Here is a 20,140-nt window from a genome sequence, read left to right as displayed (position 1 = left end):
ACAGCCTCCAGCTTGTTGTTCCTGTTTCTGCTTCAGTCAACAGGGAACTCCAACCTGCAGTAGAATCTTCAACAACAATGGAATAGAAAAGTGAGGAAGAAAAACTAGAATAAACTGACAAAGCTGAGAAATGTTCATGAAGAAGAAAGGCACACGTTATGATTGAGGCCAGAAACTAAAACTCCACACCAAATGTGCTTTGACTTGTAGGGTAATGAACTTGAATGTGTTGAAACAGCAGATCAATGAATCCACTACCACACAACAAGATGATGACCCCCTACCTCAAGATGGCGTCACAGATCCTGACGCTCTGAGCAGGAAACACCGAGCAAAACATTACAACAAAGCTCCTGTTGTACCCTCCAGGAAAAACTTTGGCTCTGATGAGAAGAAGGATCCCAGCGTCCTCTGAGGATCCATGGCCGCACCATTCGGTAGAAGGACGATGGGGTCAGCACCAGGAGGAACCCTGGTGTCTCCGATGCAGGGAAGATGGAGCAGTGAAGAGGCCACATTGTGGCGTCCTAAAGAGGACATTTGGTGGAGCCTGAGACAGCAAACATCACGCCCCCTTCATCAGAAGAACCACAGCACCAGAAGAAAGAATCCTGGCAGTGACGACAGGGAGGATCAGGGTGACCTCCTCACCACCACCTTTGAACCTTCAAATGAACTTTAAAAAGCTTTAGAGTGGAGAAGGATTTTAAAACATTTCATTGTTTTTTCCTTTCATTCTCATTTGTGCGATTGTCTGATTCATTAGAAATAAACACTGTCTGCTGGGTTTACATTGACTGTGATTCTCTTTTTGCATGCAAGTTGAAAGTTCTGCCAATAAAAACCACAAGTATTTGAAGACCAAAGGAAGGACCCCCAAAGTCAGGACCCTGAGATCAAAGTGAGCGCTCTGATCTCAGAGGTCTGGGATATTTCCCATCCCATGGCCCTTCAAATAAGAGCCCTGTGTCACTGTCTCAAAGTTTTCAACCGTATTTGTTTGTTAAATTAAAACCAGACGACCACTGTGGTCCTTTTTACACGGTAAGTAAAGCACAGATGCCCTGGTGGACCTGTTGGCACCCTGGACTTTGAATCCAGTGACCTGAGTCCAAGTCTCAGTTCCAGCAGGTTTCCTGCAGCCTTCAGCAGAGCTGCCATGTTTCTCTGTAGAGAACTAAGTGATGCTCTCAGCAGGTTGAGGGCACCACCAACAAGTGAGGGATGAACCTCTGACTTCCTTCTTGTCAAACAGGAAACTCCTAATACGTCATTTGAGTAAAGTACCTCATATTCCTGACATCCAAGTAGTAGTGAAGTGGAGGAAGAAGGGAGGAGATCTCCAACAGGATCCTTCTTCCCTCTGTCCTCCTTGATCTCATGGATCACCACAGTCAAGGGGAGACCCAAGCTCCCGGATGGATCTGGCACTCAGGAACTGCTGAGTTTTCCAGTGGACTTTGTTCCATCCATGGTTCAGGAGCAGGACTCCTCCTGGTCAACCTGGTATCTTTCCACCCAACTGTGGGTTCTTGGAGAATTTTTCATGTCATGTCAAGAAATCAGGCTGGTGGGTTTTTCAATGAGAGAAATTCTGGTAACTTAATTAAGTGGCATGTTTGTTGAAGCAGTAATTAACTGATAAATTAAGGAAGGCCTGGCCAGTCTTTGCTCCTAGGTCATACGATGGAGTTAGAAAGTCCTGAATCAATCTGGAGTTCCATGATTTCCTTGTGGTTCATGATCCTTTTGCCAATGTAGTCTGGAACAAGAGCAAGATGAACCTCCAAATAGCAACAGGTTTATTGCAGGTGATGTCAAGTGGTATTTGGAGGAACCTCCTCCTTGTGTTTGGTTACATGGTGGAATGGTGAGAACTCTGGATCCAGTGATCCCAGTTCAAGTCTTGGTGGGACCTTCCTGTCTGGAAGGTGTCCCATGTAACAAACTGATCAAGAGATGCAATGTGGTTCTAATGTTCTGGTTCATTTCTTCCTGCCATTAACTCAGACAGTGTGTTTAATGTTAACAATTTAAAAAATTCTACTTTGTCAGTGAATTAATTCATTTCATATTACAGTCTCCACCTTTCAGTGTCTGTCAGGATGGCCGAGCGGTCTAAGGCGCTGTGTTCAGGTCGCAGCCTCTCCTGGAGGCGTGGGTTCAAATCCCACTTCTGACAAAGGACATTTTCTCCACATTCCTATGCATCCACAGTGGTACATTCCAAACCCAGTTGAAGCTGCTCTCCACTGATGGGAGTGAGTGGTTGAACTGGCAGCAGAGGAGGCAAAGGAGCTTCCCTGTGACGGTCCAACATTGCCTGGTTTCCTCCAACATGGAGCAGCCACCAAACTCTAACTTCAATGTTGGATCAAAGTCTGCTGAAGAAATGTGTTTGGTTCAAAAACCCATTTGTGTTCATCCTTCAATTCACATTTTGTCCATTAACTTCATCATCAGAGTCTCCATCTCATCACATGACTAAAGTCTGGGTTCTGTGTTGGTGGTAAACATCCTTCCACTCACCCAGGCTCCTCACTGGTCTGCACACAGAAATGCATATTTTACTGGTTTAACCAGTTCCTCAAGTAGTTTAGGAAAAAAGACACTTTGTTAGCTCCTGTAAAGGTCCCACTTTGGGTCGTAACACTTTTTTCCTGACTGCTTGACGTCTCAGTCAGAACAGCTGAGATGAGAACTGAATGTCTGGATTTCTTCCTGACATCATCAGGGTCTGAGGAGTTCATTAAAAAAAGGATTCAGTCAGATGGGAGTTAGAACTTGGAGACCAAAGAAGGAACCTCCAAATTCAGGACCCTGAGATCAAAGTGAAAGCTCTGATCTCAGAGGTCTGGGATATTTCACATCCTGATGGCCCTCCAAAATAAGAGCCCTGTGTCACTGTCTAAAAATCATCATTTGTTTGTGAAAAAATCAGGGTATGTTTGTCAGACTTTGTCAGACCTTTCCCCAAATCATCATTTGTTTGTGGAAATTAGATCCAGAAAACCACTGCAGTCCCTCGTACATGATTAGTGCCATAGTTTGTCTCACACGTTTCCTCTTTGATGGTTCCATGGTGGAATGGTGAGCACTCTGGACTCTGAATCCAGTGATCCCAGTTCAAACCTCAGTGGGGCCTCCAGCAGGTCTCTGACAGGTGTTGATAGAGGAGTTGTGGCTGCTGACTACAGTGGAAGACACCATCAACAATGATGTGTAGAAGCTCTCAGCTCCTTCAGTCACATGACTGGGTCATCCTGTCATGTCAGTGATGTCACTTGGCAGGACTGCCATTGCATTCTTAATTCTATAACATCTGAGATTAAAATCTATGGAATTACAACCAACAAGCAGCCAAACACCTGATCAGATGCTCCTTCATCAGGCTGAGAAGAATCAATCTAAACTGGGATGAAGAAAATTAACTGAGAGGAGAAACCTCCTGATTGGATGACATGGACCCACCTGATCCATGTCAGCCTTGTTGGAGCAGAAAGAGGTGGATCAGAGGAATCAGTGGATCAAGACTCAGGTGGCAGATGAAGAATCTCTGTATTCACAATGGAGTCAGAGAAATCTTCCAACGTGAGAGAACGTGACAGACCATTTTATACTGAAGACAGGCTGTGTGTGTGTGTGTGTGTGTGTGTGTGTGTGTGTGTGTGTGTGTGTGTGTGTGTGTGTGTGTGTCCCTACTGACTGGAAACTGAATAATAACCAGACTAACTTTTGTCATGGACCAAGTCTGGTTGACTCACTAAATTCATAACTCAAGTGATTATTTAATTAATGAACAGAACATTTGTCTAAAGTCATGATCAAATTCATGTAAAATCTGAGCAACGAGGGTTTGAAAATGTTCCAATGAGCCAAACCAATGTTGACAGTTAAAAGAAGCCAATGTGGGAGGATTCTTTCTGTCTCAGCAGTAAAGACCAATCCCACAGCGCCAACCAGGTTGATTGCAGGTGATGTCAAGTGGTATTTAGAGGAAGCTCCTCCTTGTGTTTGGTTCCATGGTGGAATGGTGAGCCCTCTGGACTCTGGGTCCAGTGATCCCAGTTCAAGTCTCAGAAGGACCTTCCTGTCTGGAATGTGTCCCATGTAACAAACTGATCAAGAGATGTTACGTGGTTCAAATGTTCTGGTTCGTTTCTTACTGCCATGAACACAGACTGTGTGTTTAATGTTAACAATAAATGCAACAACTAAGGAGCCAGTAGCTCCTGTGGAAAAAAAATTCTACTTTGTCAGTGAATTAATTCAGTCTGCAACTTTCAGTGTCTGTCAGGATGGCCGAGCGGTCTAAAGCGCTGCGTTCAGGTCGCAGTCTCTCCTGGAGGCGTGGGTTCGAATCCCACTTCTGACAAAGGACATTTTCTCCACATTCCTATGCATCCACAATAGTAAATTCCAAACCCAGTTGAAGCTGCTCTCCACTGATGGGAGTGAGTGGTTGAACTGGCAGCAGAGGAGGCAAAGGAGCTTCCCTGTGATGGTCCAACATCGCCTGGTTTCCTCCAACATGGAGCAGCCACCAAAATCTAACTTCAATGTTGGATCAAAGTCTGCTGAAGAAATGTGTTTTCTTTCAATTCACATTTTGTCCATTAACTTCATAATCAGAGACTCCATCTCATCACATGACTAAAATCTGGGTTCTGTATTGGTGGTAAAACATCCTTCCATGCCCCTCACTAGTTTGCACACAGAAAAGCATATTTTACTGGTTTCAGATCTCTTAGCTTGTTCTCTCTCTTAAAGCAGCTGAGGCAGTTTTCATTGTGTGATTCATTTTAAAATATAAAGATGGAACAGAACCATTGGAATCAGATGTCAGGACATTTGAAGGAATGTCAATCTCCTGTTGAAATGTTGCAGTGTGCAGCTGAGTCTCTCTGGCAGTGGCACCAGGAGCCACAATGGCAGAACCTGGACCCTCCTGGAGGAGAACCACAGGTGAGGGCCTTCTTGGCTCCAGATTGATGGAAATCAAGTGTCTGAGGCTGTTAGCAGCCATGAAGTTGATCTGGTTGGCACTGGTATTTGTTCTTGCTGCAGCTCAGGAGTGATTCAGGAGAAGAGTTTCAGAACAGCCCAGGTTGGGGACTGGAATTCTAAAATTTCCCCTGGAACCAAACAACCTTGGAGGGTAAAAGCTCCAATCATAGCCACTCAGATGCAGCAGCAGAAGAAGCTGTCATCTACCCTGACAGTCAGAGCATCAAGTCAAGAAAACATCACCATCTTGTAGTTCCAAACCTCCACCTGTCAGATTCAGCTACTTCTGATTGTGGGACTTTAAACTTGAACACAATGGAATTTGGACAAGGAGTTTTCCTTCCAGTCCAAACATCATCGTCCAGCCTCCAACCAGAGGTCCATCAGTTATCATGGAGCCACAGGTGGAGTCTGGATTCTTTTCAAGAAGGAGACGGCAATGACAGTCCTGCCAAGTGACATCACTGACATGACAAGATGACTTCAGTCATGTGACTGGATGACTTCAGTCATGTGACTGGATGGCAGTGCAGATTCCAATGTGGAGGTTGGGGAAATAGTCTCTGAGAATCCAACTTGAAGCCACGCCCTCCTTGTTCTTCAAAAACCCAAACAGCGACCATCAGTCTCCCACCAATCCTGTACTTGGTTCAATGTTGCTGTTCCATTTTGCAGCATTCATCCCCTCATTCTGGAGGCTTTAACATGAAAATGAAAATGCTGAGAGACACAAATGCAAATCAGGGTATTTGACCAGAGGTGACATATCTTTTAATGCCTTTCTTGTTATATTTGTGATATATGTTCTGTATGGTTATATTTGTTATGGTTGTTATGGAGTTTATGGTTATTATCTCTGTTTCTTGTGTCTTTGTCTTTGTTGTCCTCCCCTTCGTCCGTCCTGGATTTTTGACCTTGGTTGCAGGAAGCGTGTGACCTCAAGTCCTTTTTCTGTGTTGCTGAACGTAGAGCCTTGCTTCATTGTGCTAGCTAAAGTGTGATCCTCCCTGCTAATTCCTTATTTCGTTGACTAATTACCCACCAAAAATTAATACCTACTTGCTTTATTTGGCTGAAGTTTAAAAGACCATCATTCTGGTAGCAACAGTCTTTCTGCCTTGTAAATTCTCCACTCCAAGCTAACGATGGCTTCTCCCTCTTGTCCTCCTCTCTCCTGCTCAGAGTGCCACATGTTTTCTTCCTCCTCTGCCTCCTTTAGTGATACTGATAAGTGTGTTAAATGTAGTTTTCTTGTTGTGTTGGAGGTGAGGCTTAGCGATGTTGAATTGGACCTGCAGCGGCTCTGCACCAAAAGCTGCGAGAGCTAGCCAATGCTCACTAGCTGGTGCAGACCAACTTAGCTTAGCTCCTGGCTTAGGCCCAACTAGCGCTCCCCCAGAAGCTCCCAAGCATCTGGGAGAGCGCCAAGAAAAGTTGGGCCTAAGCTAGGATATGCTTGCTCATGAAGAATTGTTGGGTGTAAATTCATTTAAGGAGTGTTGAACTGGACCTGTTCTACTTGTAAAGTGTAACTTTTGTTATTTGGTGCTTTACAGGGTGATGACTTGCTGGGGACACTTTATCACAGCAGTGGACAAACATCAGCATTCAACACCCAGCAGCTCCTCTGATCAACAGAACAAGTTAAAGTATTCTGAGAAGGAGGGCATCGATCCCTCTACTGCTCACATGCTTAGCTAGCGCTCTACCATTGGAGCTAATTCCCCTGTTAAGGAGCACAGCAGATAATGCAGCTTGACCTTCATGCATGGTTTAATGAGCGTCACCAGTTGAAGCTTCTCTGGTTGACCAATGTAATGGAGACCAAGGGTTCCATGACATCAATGATTAATTGAAGGTAGCATTTGTCTTGGTATTAAGAGTTTATGTAAATTAGAGGATCACACACATGTTAATGGTGAGGTTTATTGAATCAGCAAACAAGTGAAACATTTTCTATGCCATGTGTTCCAGGGGGGGACCTGGGAAGCACAGGGGGACCGGCCATCCTGCCTGTGGAAAATGAAGACCCCAGTGTCAGTCAGTGGTAATCACTGTGCAAGGCCTGGTATTTAGTGATGATCTAGTTTGTCTCATGTAAATTTGGCAGTTTCAGTCATCACGGTCAGTCCTCACCTCTTCCTGGTGGTTTCCTTAAAGGGGGTGGAGCCAAAAGGGGAGAGTGGCCCAAGGAAGCTCCTTAAGAGCTGTAGGTGCAAACCTTTGCTCCCAGATGGGGGAGGTGGTACAATCACAGACAAGGTTCATTGAATGATTATGTGGATGTATGACTGAGTTGGTGTAGTAGTCTGGAATCATGTATATATTTAGTCAGGTTAAGTTGTTGTTGGTTTGATGTAAATATTGATTGTAGAGCATGGTTGTGGTCTCACCTCCACTCTATGGGCCATCCATCGTCATCTTCTGCTTATTCCTTACTAGTAAGGGTCGCGGGGGGGGGGGGCTGGAGCCTATCCCAGCATCTATGGGCGAGAGGCGGGGTTCACCCTGGACAGGTCGCCAGTCCATCACAGGGCCAACACACAGAGACGAACAACCATTCACACTCATACCTACGGTCAATTTAGAGAATCCAATCAGCCTCGTCCCCAAATTGCATGTTTTTGGACTGTGGGAGGAAGCTGGAGTATCAGAGAGGACGCACGCAGGCACGGGGAGAACATGGAGACTCCACACAGAAAGATCCCGCGCCCGAGCCAGGACTCGAACCCGGAACCTTCTTGCTGTGAGGGCACAGTGCTAACCACTGCACCATCGTGCAGGCCCGCTATGGGGGCTGGTCTGTCTAATTTCCTGCAGCCAGGAGGGAATTAAAGGCAGTCAGGGGTTTTTAATTTAAGTTGATGGTGTCTCATGCAATCTCTTTCAATACTCCAGTGGTGGTTTAAGTGAAGAAAAACATGGGTTAGTCAGTAGGACTCTGTGTGTGTGTGTGTGTGTGTGTGTGTGTGTGTGTGTGTGTGTGTGTGTGTGTGTGTGTGTGTGTGTGTGTGTGTTTCCATGCAGACTTTCCCTTGTGACAACCGATTTGATTTGGAAACCATCTCATCTAAATCTCCTCTCCAAAAACCCTCTTCTGCAACTTTGTACCCAAGTTGTCTCCTCATCAGGCACCACAGTATCCAGTAGGTTCAGTTCAAACAGTCATCAGTGATTAATGTTCATGTTCAATGATGAGGTTTTGATTTATTCTTCTAGAATCATTTGAACAAACCCTCCTCAACACTGTGAAGCCTTCATCTGACAGGAGGAGTTTCTTTTCCCAGTGATTCCACTGACAGTGAAAAGCTACGTTCATCAGACTGGTCTGATAGGATCAACTACTGGTTGCTCTGGAGTGCAAACAGCAACCTGTCAGGAAACATTAGTTAGATCAAAGCCAAGATTAAAGCAAGAGCCTCCAGATCAAAGACAGAATTGATGATAATGTCATCAGGGGGCTTTGATAGTATATTTATTTGTACCTAGAATTCTGTCTTTGATCTCAGGAGGACATGAAAGAAACACAATTGAGGAAAGCAGAGGAGAACATTCAGCTTCATTAGAAACACTTGAACTGTTCAACGGTAGAATTTGTTTGAAACAGTTTACAACACTGAGTGACAGGATTGAAGAGGGGAGATTTTGGTATTTTCAGTTTAATTCTAACTTAAAACTGGGCATGAACATTTTTAGTATTTCATATTCTAACATACAGAGGAAGTCATGACATTCCCTTTTTTTTAACCTGTCCTGTTCAGGAAATGGAAATGGAAATTTAGCTGCTATGTTGAATCAGAAAAACCTTTTGAAGTCTACTTTTGCTTCAGTCAGGAAGTGGACTGTTGTTAACTCTCACAATGGTTGGTGATTCTGGTGGAAGAAAATATCCTTATGAACCTCTTTTTAACAGACACATATTTCTAAAGATGCAGGTTTATTTTATTTTTCTTCTTTTAGCAGAGGATGGTTTCGATCCATCGACCTCTGGGTTATGGGCCCAGCACGCTTCCTCTGCGCCACTCTGCTCTACCATTGACGGAACAGTCCTTGTTTTAGGAGAGCATTATCTGTCTTTGTCTCTGCCCTGCTCTCCTGCTCTCTTTCCCCTCATTTAGTCCTTGACATGATCCATGCTCTACAGCTCTGCGGGTGGAATGAAGACCTGCGTCTGCTCTGCCTGTGCCGTCCTTCGTCTCAACCTAAATTGTTTGACCCACCTTTATAATGCTGCAGACAACACAACCAAACTGGCCCCGATCAGGATTTGACAGGCCGAAACATGCCCTAAAAACACCAAGAATAATATCCACCACCTTCTGAACGGCGCCTGGCCCGTCTCCTGCATCAGGGGCCGCCGCAGTCGCGCATCAGCTGTTCAACAGCTGTTCGCCGCAACACTCAATGAGACAAAGACATCGAAGCTCAAACTGCTGTTGAGGAAGCCGTGATCGTATAGTGGTTAGTACTCTGCGTTGTGGCCGCAGCAACCCGGGTTCGAATCCGGGTCACGGCAGCATGAGATAAATTTCTTTGTGTGTATTGATGGACACAAGCCAAGCAGAAATTTCCCACAATGCAATTGGGCAGTGTTTGGTCAGTGCTGAGCAGGCGTCAGTCTGAAAATGATGTCACATTATTGTGTCATCACTTGACCAGACCCAAAAGTAGGCTCAGGTATCAGTTTCTTCTCAATGCTAACGTCTGCTAGCTTAGTCTGCTACTTTGATGGCTCTGTCTGCTCTAAGGTCCAGACCCCTGGATGTGGTGGTTCCTACCTGAACGTAGATTCTGTCAGCTCATGTTGTTAAATCAACTCACCAGGAACACCAGTAGATTTCAATGGACTGACAATGAGTCTCATTGAATGGTAAACATGTCAAATATGAAGTCATCACCTGAGGAGGTCTGCTGCTGGAATGAAGCTCCAGATATTCACAAGATATTCTGGATCTTAAAATAAAGCATTTTTATATTTGATTTCTTATTCATTCAGGTCATCCAGTCATGTGACTGAAGTCATCCAGTCACGTGACTGAAGTCATCCATTCATGTCAGTGATGTCACTTGGCAGGACTGTCATTGCCGTCTCATTCTAGAAAAGAATCCAGACTCCACATACAAGATGGTTGATGTTTTCTTGACTTGATGCTCTGACTGTCAGGGTAGATGACAGCTTCTTCTGCTGCTGCATCTGAGTGGCTAGGATTGGAGGTTTTACCTCCCAAGGTTGTTTGGTTCCAGGGGAAACTTCAAAATTCCAGTCCCCAACCTGGGCTGTTCTGAAACTCTTCTCCTGAATCACTCCTGAGCTCTTGTTAAGAGCTGGAAATGAGCTGCAGCAAGAAAAAATACCAGTGCCAACCAGATCAACTTCATGGCTGTTTTTGTAGTGATTTGGTTCTAAACAAATAAAACTGACTTGACTTGATTTGGTGCCTCATGAGGAGAAAATTTGGGCACAAAGGTTGGACAAGAGTGTTTGTGGAGGGGTGTTTTTTTGTTGTTGTTGCAGTGTTGTAAGTCACTGTAACTGCAGCTGAATGATTGAACTTTCTCCAAATGTCCTCAAGATGGTTTCCAATGACATCAGTTGTCACAAGAGGAAGTCTGCATGTAAACACACTCAGGTGTGCCCAGCTATTCTTATGAGAACATTCGATCAACTTCATTCTATGTGCAGCCTAACCTTAATCTTAATCTTAATCTTAACCAACTGAATCTTAATCTTTATTTGAAACTAAACTCAATCCAGACCTTCACTCTGAAAGAACTCACAAACTGCATTGCGCTGCATCAGGGCCGGTCTTTGGTCCCCATGAGGACGAGGACTCCTGATCAGTGTTGATGATGGAAATGGTCTCCAACACCATAAAACAAGAAATACACACACGTGTAAACACACACAGTGACCCCGCATGTCGTTTTTGCCCAACTTAAATTTTCATTCATTACCCAGAACCTCTCAAAAGCCCTGAAGAAAAATTGAATATTTGGAGTTTGAAAACCATAAATCACATCCATATCATCTTGTCCATCTCAGTCTGATCTCATCTTTGTTGTTTTTTTAAAGAGGGACAAATTGGTACTTGGTTAAAAAAGCACTGTGGGAAAATGATCCTGCTTTCAGGGAGGTCTTTGGTGAGTTTGCTAACAATGCAGAGAACCATGACGGTACCAAGCACAAGGCTGCTGCCCTCTGCATCACAGCTACACTTTGGAGTCTGTTTGAACTGAATGTGAAGGGTCTGACATCATCACACCAGTACGACAACAAGTGACCATGAACCAAAAGAAAACCTTCACTGATGAGTCCATGGATCTCATTGATCTGTGCCATTTCCTGATCTTCAGGTTCTGTCTTTGATTTCTTTCTTTGATCTCTAAATTCTGTGCTTTGGTTTCCTTGGTCAGTCTTTGAATTCTGGTTCATAATAAAAAAGAACTCCCAGCATATTTCTGCAGACCATAGATAGGGATTTTACCAACTGCACCATAGCAACCCTCTTGCTGTCTGCTGTTGTGCCATTGAAAAGTAAGACAGCCTGGCAGTCAACAAACTGGGCTCAACAGAAGAATGTCAACGAAAGATGGATTAAAGACCAGGAGGAAATGTAACCAACCTACAAAGATGGAGGGGAATTGAGACCCACATGTTTGCCATCCTTGATGAACTGTCCACTGGTGCAGGGGATGAGGTCATGGCCATGATCTGGGAGCCAGTCCTGGATGTTAAATGCCCTGATGATGGACAGTGCAGTGGCAAAATGTCTGGTCCACTGACTGAACTCTGCCACAAATGAGGAACAACAGTCAGCAAGGAGTAGAAACGAAGAGGAGAAATGGAGAGAACAGAAAGAATGAGAGATCATGGAGGAAAGAGGCTGATATTTGCAAGTGTCCTGAGTACAACACAGCAATCTAGAGAAACCATGACCTGGATTACTGAGGACCTCCACTGGCAGTTCATTTCTGTTGATCATAGGGCCATGCTGGGTGAAGCAGGAATGAATCCTGGGACTGAGGTTGTGGAGCAATGGTCACCTTTCCTGCTGAAACTGTCAATTCTTCTGCTTGGTTCTCTCCACAAAACCAGTCCCTTAACGGAGCTCAAACTCCAGTTACAGCTGTGAGAGCCCAGAATCGGACACACTGGACCATCAGGAACAGCTTTGTGCTTTCAAACAACAGAGACGACACTCAAGGACTCAGGGAATGCAGGAATCTCTGGCCTCAGCTGACATGTTGAATTTCAGCAACACTTCATGATGCTGAGTTTCGCAAACCAATGAGAAGATGAAGGAGGCCGTCAACTCCTTCAAGCTCAACATCTCCACTGCTTTACCCAGGAGGTCAGGAGGTCAAAGCAGAACCTGCACCCCCCACCTCTGATGTTTACTCCACACAGAGATGAGGGGTCTGTTCAGAAGAGTGAGCTGGAGTCTGGGCAAGTCTTTTCATTCAGTCCCTGGTTGAAACAATTGTCTCCACCAACTTCAGTATGGGTCTGGACCTGCACAGGTTCCAATCCCTGTCTTGGTCCCAAGGGTTTGTTGAACCAGAGAAGCTTCAAGTGGTGACGCTCATTAAACCCTGCATGAAGGTCAACCTGCATTATCTGCTGTGCTCATTAGCAGGGACTTAGCTCCAATGGTAGAGTGCTAGCTTAGCATGTGAGAGGTAGAGGGATCCATGCCGTCCTTCTGAGAATACTTTAACTTGTTCTGTTGATCAGAGGAGCTGCTGGGTGATGAATGCTGATGTTTGTCCACTGCTGTGATAAAGTGTCCCCTGTTACTGAGATGTGGATGAACACCTGCTCAGGTCAAAGCTGCAATCAAACCAGGGACTCTGAACCACACAGTGAAGGAGTTTGTCATCAAGATTTATGGCAGCTTTGAAACTTCCCACCATCTCCTGAATGTGGAGCAACTTGTCCTGCCAAAACTGTCCCCTCTTCCATTCTTAATAACACCTGTCCTGACTGGCAATCAAGCTAGGCTGCAGCGGTGAAAGCACTGAATGCAGCCAGGATACACAATGACTCAGGATACACAGGAATCTGTTGACTCAGCTGGAGAAGCAGAGGGTCCACCAAGACCAGCAGACACCTTCATTCTTGATTCTTGATTTCAAGGGCAGCCCCTTGAGATGCACCATCTCATTTTGGAGGGGGTCCTGACAAATAATGACCAACAATACAACAATAATAAAAGTAGATTCTATTTTCAACACAAGGACACACACATCATACACCCAGGTACAGGCCAACAATGTTCCCCAAAGCCCCCCCCCCCACCACCACCACCACCACCACCATCCAGTATATTATACAAAGTATGATCAGAGATCCCACTGCAGAATAAGAGTGGGCCTGTGTTCACATACTCATACATTTAAACACCCATCTCAATAAATACTGCTTCCATGCACCATTAAAGTACACAATGAATATTCATACACAAATATCCACATATTTACAGTACAGAGAACAAACAAGAACAAGTAGAGAGTGAATCCTGGAGAGAAAAGGGGAGGTGCATCAGAAACGAGAGCAGATGTTTGAAAATGCTTCATGATTTGAAGATGAGAAAGGAAGAGAGAGACCCAAGTGAGGAGGAAAGGTTGTTCCAATCTGATGGAGCTTTACATACAACCGGTCAAAGCAGGAGGCCGTCCCCACTGATCCTGGATCTGCTCGACGTTCCTGCCTGTTAAAAGGAAGGTGTTCATCACCACTGTTGCAGGATGTGCTGCTGATGGAGAATTGTTGGGTGTAGATTCATTGAAGCAGTTTGGTGCTGGACCTGTTCTACTAGTAAAGAGTCATGAGAGAACTTTTGTTGTGATTTGGTTCTAACAAATAAAAATGATTTGACTTGATTTGGTGCCTCAGGAGGAGAAAATTTGGGCACAAAAGTTGGACAAGAGTGTTTGTGGAGGTTGTGCATCAAAGTTCTATTTATATCCAACACATAAAATCAAACAATGTGAAGCAAGCTAATGAACAATAAATCAAATATAAAAATGCTTTATTTTAAGATCTAGAATATCTTGTGAATATCTGGAGCTTCATTCCAGCAGCAGACCTCCTCAGGTGATGACTTCATATTTGACATGTTTACCATTCAATGAGACTCATTGTCAGTCCATTGAAATCTACTGGTGTTCCTGGTGAGTTGATTTAACAACATGAGCTGACAGAATCTACGTTCAGGTAGGAACCACCACATCCAGGGGTCTGGACCTTTGAGCAGGCAGAGCCATCAAAGTAGCAGACTAAGCTAGCAGACATTAGCATTGAGAAGAAACTGATACCTGAGTCTACTTTTGGGTCTGGTCAAGTGATGACACAATAATATGACATCATTGTCAGACTGACGCCTGCTCAACACTGACCAAACACTGCCCTATTGCATCGTGGGAAATTTCTGCTTGGCTTGTGTCCATCAACACACACAAAGAAATTTATCTCATGCTACCGTGACGCGGATTCGAACCAGGGTTGCTGCGGCCACAACACAGAGTACTGACCACTATACGATCATGGCTTCCGCAACAGCAGTTTGAGCTTCTATGTCTTTGTCTGATTGAGTGTTGCGGCGAACAGCTGTTGAACAGCTGATGGGCGACTGAGGCGGCCCCTGATGCAGGAGACGGGCCAGGACCCGTTCAGAAGGTGGTGAATATTATTCTTGGTGTTTTTAGGGCATGTTCCCACCCATCTTCACGTGGGTGACAAAAATGGATTTTTTGTAAAGATTTCGGCGCGAGTTCGGCCTGTCAAATTCTGATCGGGGCCAGTTTGGTTGTGTTGTCTGCAGCGCCTGGCGCGCTCAGCGGGAGCGAGTCCGATCATTATAAAGGTGGGTCAAACAATTTAGGTTGAGACGAAGGACGGCACGGGCAGAGCAGACGCAGGTCTTCATTCCACCCGCAGAGCTGTAGAGCATGGATCATGTCAAGGACTAAATGAGGGGAAAGAGAGCAGGAGAGCAGGGCAGAGACAAAGACAGAGAATGCTCTCATAAAACAAGGACTGTTCCGTCAATGGTAGAGCAGAGTGGCGCAGAGGAAGCGTGCTGGGCCCATAACCCAGAGGTCGATGGATCGAAACCATCCTCTGCTAAAGGAAGAAAAATAAAATGAACCAGTGTCTTTAGAAATGCGTGTCTGTTAAAAAGAGGTTCATAAGGATTTTTTCTTCCTCCACAATCACCAACCATTGTGAGAGTTAACAACAGTCCACTTTCTGACTGAAGCAAAAGTAGACTTCAAAAGGTTTTTCTGATTCAACATAGCAGCTAAATTTCCATTTCCATTTCCTGAACAGGACAGGTTAAAAAAAAGGGAATGTCATGACTTCCTCTGTATGTTAGAATGTGAACGACTAAAAATGTTCATGCCCAGTTTTAAGTTAGAATTAAACTGAAAATACCAAAATCTCCCCTCTTCAATCCTGTCACTCAGTGTTGTAAACTGTTTCAAACAAATTCTACTGTTCAACAGTTCGAGTGTTTCAAATGAAGCTGAATGTTCTCCTCTACTTTCCTCAGTTGTGTTTCTTTCATGTCCTCCTGAGATCAAAGATAGAATTCCAGGTACAAATAAAGACACTATCAAAGCCCCCCTGATGACATCATCATCAATTCTGTCTTTGATCTGGAGGCTCTTGCTTTAATCTTGGCTTTGATCTGACTAATGTTTCCTGACAGGTTGCTGTTTGCACTCCAGAGCAACCAGTAGTTGATCCTATCAGACCAGTCTGATGAACGTAGCTTTTCACTGTCAGTGGAATCACTGGGAAAAGAAACTCCTCCTGTCAGATGAAGGCTTCACTGTGTTGAGGAGGGTTTGTTCAGATGATTCTGGAAGAATAAATCAAAACCTCATCATTGAACATGAACATTAATCACTGATGACTGTTTGAACTGAACCTACTGGATACTGTGGTGCCTGATGAGGAGACAACTTGGGTACAAAGTTGAAGAAGAGGGTTTTTGGAGAGGAGATTTAGATGAGATGGTTTCCAAATCAAATCGGTTGTCACAAGGGAAAGTCTGCATGGAAACACACACACACACACACACACACACACACACACACACAGAGTCCTACTGACTAACCCATGTTTTTCTTCACTTAAACCACCACTGGAGTATTGAAAGAGATTGCATGAGACACCATCAACTTACATTAAAAACCCCTGACTGCCTTTAATTCCCTCCTGGCTGCAGGAAATTAGACAGACTAGCCCATAGCGGGGCTGCACGGTGGTGCAGTGGTCAGCACTGTGCCTTCACAGCAAGAAGGTTCTGGGTTCGGGTCCTGGCTCGGGCGTGGGATCTTTCTGTGTGGAGTTTGCATGTTCTCCCCGGGCCTGCGTGGGTTCTCTCCAGGTACTCCGGCTTCCTCCCACTGTCCAAAGACATGGACATTAGGGGACGAGGCTGATTGATACTCTAAATTGACCGTAGGCGTGAGCGTGAATGGTTGTTCGTCTGTGTGTTGGACCTGCGATGGACTGGTGACCTGTCCAGGTTGAACCCCGCCTCTCGCCCGTAGATGCTGGGATAGGCTCCAGCCCCCCCCCCCCCCGTGACCCTTACTAGTATGGAATAAGCAGAAGATGACGATGGATGACCCATAGAGTGGAGGTGAGACCACAACCATGCTCTACAATCAATATTTACATCAAACCAGCAACAACTTAACCTGACTAAATATATACATGATTCCAGACTACTACACCAACTCAATCATACATCCACATAATCATTCAATGAACCTCGCCTGTGATTGTACCCCCTCTCCCATCTGGGAGCAAAGGTTTGCACCTACAGCTCTAAAGGAGCTTCCTTGGGCCACTCTCCCCTTTTGGCTCCACCCCCTTTAAGGAAACCACCAGGAAGAGGTGAGGACTGACGTGACGACTGAAACTGCCACATTTACATAAGACAAACTCGATCAACACTAAATACCAGGCCTTGCACAGTGATTCCCACTGACTGACACTGGGGTCTTCATTTTCCACAGGCAGGATGGCCGGTCCCCCTGTGCTTCCCAGGTCCCTCCCTGGAACACATGGCATAGCAAATGTTTCACATATTTGCTGATTCAATAAACCTGACCATTAACATGTGTGTGTGCCTCTAATTTACATAAACTGTTAATACCAAGACAAATGCTACCTTCAATTCATCATTTATGTCATGGAACCCTTGGTCTCCATTACATTGGTCAACCAGAGAAGCTTCAACTGGTGACGCTCATTCAACCATGCATGAAGGTCAACCTGCATCATCTGCTATGCTTTTTAACAGGGGAATTAGCTCAAATGGTAGAGCGCTCGCTTAGCATGTGAGAGGTAGAGGGATCGATGCCCTCATTCTCCATTATACTTTAACTTGTTCTGTTGATCAGAAGAGCTGCTGGGTGATGAATGCTGATGTTTGTCCACTGGTGTGATAAAGTGTCCCCTGTTACTGAGATGAGGATGAACACCTGCTCAGGTCAAAGCTGCAATGAAGTCGAGTCATCACCCTGTAAAGCACCAAATAACAAAAGTTACACTTTACAAGTAGAACAGGTCCAGTTCCACACTCTTTAAATGAATTTACATCCAACAATTCTTCATGAGCAAGCACATCCTAGCTTAGGCCCAACTTTTCTTGGCGCTCTCCCAGATGCTTGGGAGCTTCTGGGGGAGCGCTAGTTGGGCCTAAGCCAGGAGCTAAGCTAAGTTGGTCTGCACCAGCGAGTGAGGGTTGGCTAGCTCTTGCAGCTTTTGGTGCAGAGCCGCTGCAGGTCCAATTCAACATCGCTAAGCCTCACCTCCAACACAACAAGAAAACTACATTTAACACACTTATCAGTATCACTAAAGGAGGCAGAGGAGGAACAAAACATGTGGCACTCTGAGCAGGAGAGAGGAGGACAAGAGGGAGAAGCCATCATTAGCTTAGCCTGTTTACAAGGCAGAAAGACTGTTGCTACAAGAATGATGGTCTTTTAAACTTCAGCCAAATAAAGCAAGTAGGTATTAATTTTTGGTGGGTAATTTGTCAACGAAATAAGGAATTAGCAGGGAGGATCACACTTTAGCTAACACAATGAAGCAAGGCTCTACGTTCAGCAACACAGAAAAAGGAGTTGAGGTCACATGCTTCCTGCAACCAGGGTCAAAAATCCAGGACGGACGAAGGGGAGGACAACAAAGACAAAGACACAAGAAACAGAGATAATAACCATAAACTCCATAACAACCATAACAAATATAACCATACAGAACATATATAACAAATATAACAAGAAAAGCATTAAAAAATGTCACCTCTGGTCAAATACTCTGATTTGCATTTGTGTCTCTCAGCATTTTCATTTTCATGTTAAAGCCTCCAGAATGAGGGGAGGGGTCAGGGGCAGTTTTCTGTGTTGTCTGCAAACTGAATTACAGGAAACCTGAACTTCCACTGTCAATGTATCCAACTGATTCATAATTTTTTGATCTATACATAGATAACTTGTAGTTATTGCCCACACACTCACACACACACACACACACACACACACACACACACACACACACACACACACACACACACACACACACATTTTGTGAAACAACTCAGGAGACATTAGGTGTTTTACTCAGAGGGATTCATTCATGATAAATGAGCATGGAGGAGACCCAGTAATCATCAACACAAGCGTCACATGAGCAGGTCACCACCCACTTTTATTGATTGGTTCTTGTAAGAATCACTCCTAACGCCATCAGGATGTCATTTTTTGTCCTGCCCTGTCTCAACTGTTGGAGCACAGCTACAGCCTGAACTCTGCCACTACCTTATCCCTCCCTAACAACCTCATACAGACCCACTATCTGGACTAGCCTGACCCCCCTGACCCTCAGTCACTCGTAGCGCCTCCCACCGGAGGGAATAGGAGCATCGGTGAGCTCTGACTGTTGGGATGCACATCCATGTGATGGAAGAGCTGTTTTAAACAGGGAATCATTTGACCTCTTGACCTGTGTGGGCAGGTACAGAGGGACGATTCCATCATGAACAATAATATTACTAAACAAATGGGTCTTTAGCTTCTTTCTGAAGGCGTCCTCAGCATCCTCATGTCCAGTGGGAGAGCGTTCCAGAGTCTAGGAGCTGCAAACTGGAAGGTTCACTCTCCTTCAGTGAGGCTGAATCCCTGTGGTCAGGGAGGATAAGGGACCCCACAGGTATCACTAAAGTGCTTTAGACTGCAAAGCACTCAGCTAATCAAGCTGGGATCAACTGCTGTGGTGATCAAGGTATCATCATATAGAACAAACAAAGAAAACAAAGTTGAGGAAAAGCACACAAAGAAAAAACTATGAACATAAACAGAACATCTTCTACACCAGATGTCACACGGCTCAGTAGACCTCTGGTTTGACCCTTAGCAGGTCCAGTCTCCAGGGTGCCCCCATCATTCTGCTTTTCAGTTGCAGGATATGCAGCAGAATCCCGTCGCTCCTCTGCAGAAGAACATATGAGAGCGTCTGCTTGCTCTTCTCTGGCTGCACGTAGGGGAGAGTCTGCTTGCTCTTCTCTGGCTGGACGTAGGGGAGAGTCTGCTTGCTCTTCTCTGGCTGGACGTAGGGGAGAGTCTGTTTGCTCTTCTCTGGCTGGACGTAGGGGAGAGTCTGCTTGCTCTTCTCTGGCTGGACGTAGGGGAGAGTCTGTTTGCTCTTCTCTGGCTGGACGTAGGGGAGAGTCTGCTTGCTCTTCTCTGGCTGGACGTAGGGGAGAGTCTGCTTGCTCTTCTCTGGCTGGACGTAGGGGAGAGTCTGCTTGCTCTTCTCTGGCAGGACGTAGGGGAGAGTCTGTTTGGTCTTCTCTGGCTGGACGTAGGGGAGAGTCTGCTTGCTCTTCTCTGGCTGGACGTAGGGCAGAGTCTGCTTGCTCTTCTCTGGCTGGACGTAGGGGAGAGTCTGTTTGCTCTTCTCTGGCTGGACATAGGGGAGAGTCTGCTTGCTCTTCTCTGGCTGGACGTAGGGGAGAGTCTGCTTGCTCTTCTCTGGCTGGACGTAGGGGAGAGTCTGTTTGCTCTTCTCTGGCTGGACGTAGGGGAGAGTCTGCTTGCTCTTCTC

The 20,140-nt window shown here is 45.3% G+C and overlaps 1 protein-coding gene and 2 non-coding genes across 3 annotated transcripts in view; 1 reads left to right on the top strand and 2 right to left on the bottom strand.

Annotated features, from left to right (window-relative positions):
- Positions 1–20,140, bottom strand: part of LOC147272180 (uncharacterized) — a 430,453-nt gene that overhangs the window by 267,842 nt on the left and 142,471 nt on the right. The window lies entirely within an intron of this gene.
- trnam-cau (transfer RNA methionine (anticodon CAU)) lies at positions 8,965–9,036 on the bottom strand. The gene has a single exon. It is a non-coding gene; the product is annotated as a tRNA-Met (tRNA).
- On the top strand, positions 15,065–15,136 carry trnam-cau (transfer RNA methionine (anticodon CAU)). Its single transcript has one exon. It is a non-coding gene; the product is annotated as a tRNA-Met (tRNA).

The sequence above is a fragment of the Aulostomus chinensis genome, chromosome 1 (genome assembly GCF_037954235.1).
Source record: "Aulostomus chinensis isolate RoL2024-O1b breed Wild chromosome 1, RoL_Achi_v1.0, whole genome shotgun sequence".
In the NCBI taxonomy this organism is placed as follows: domain Eukaryota; kingdom Metazoa; phylum Chordata; class Actinopteri; order Syngnathiformes; family Aulostomidae; genus Aulostomus; species Aulostomus chinensis.
The sequence above is the reverse complement of the archived record's forward strand: the minus strand, read 5'-3'. Positions and strand labels throughout refer to the sequence as shown.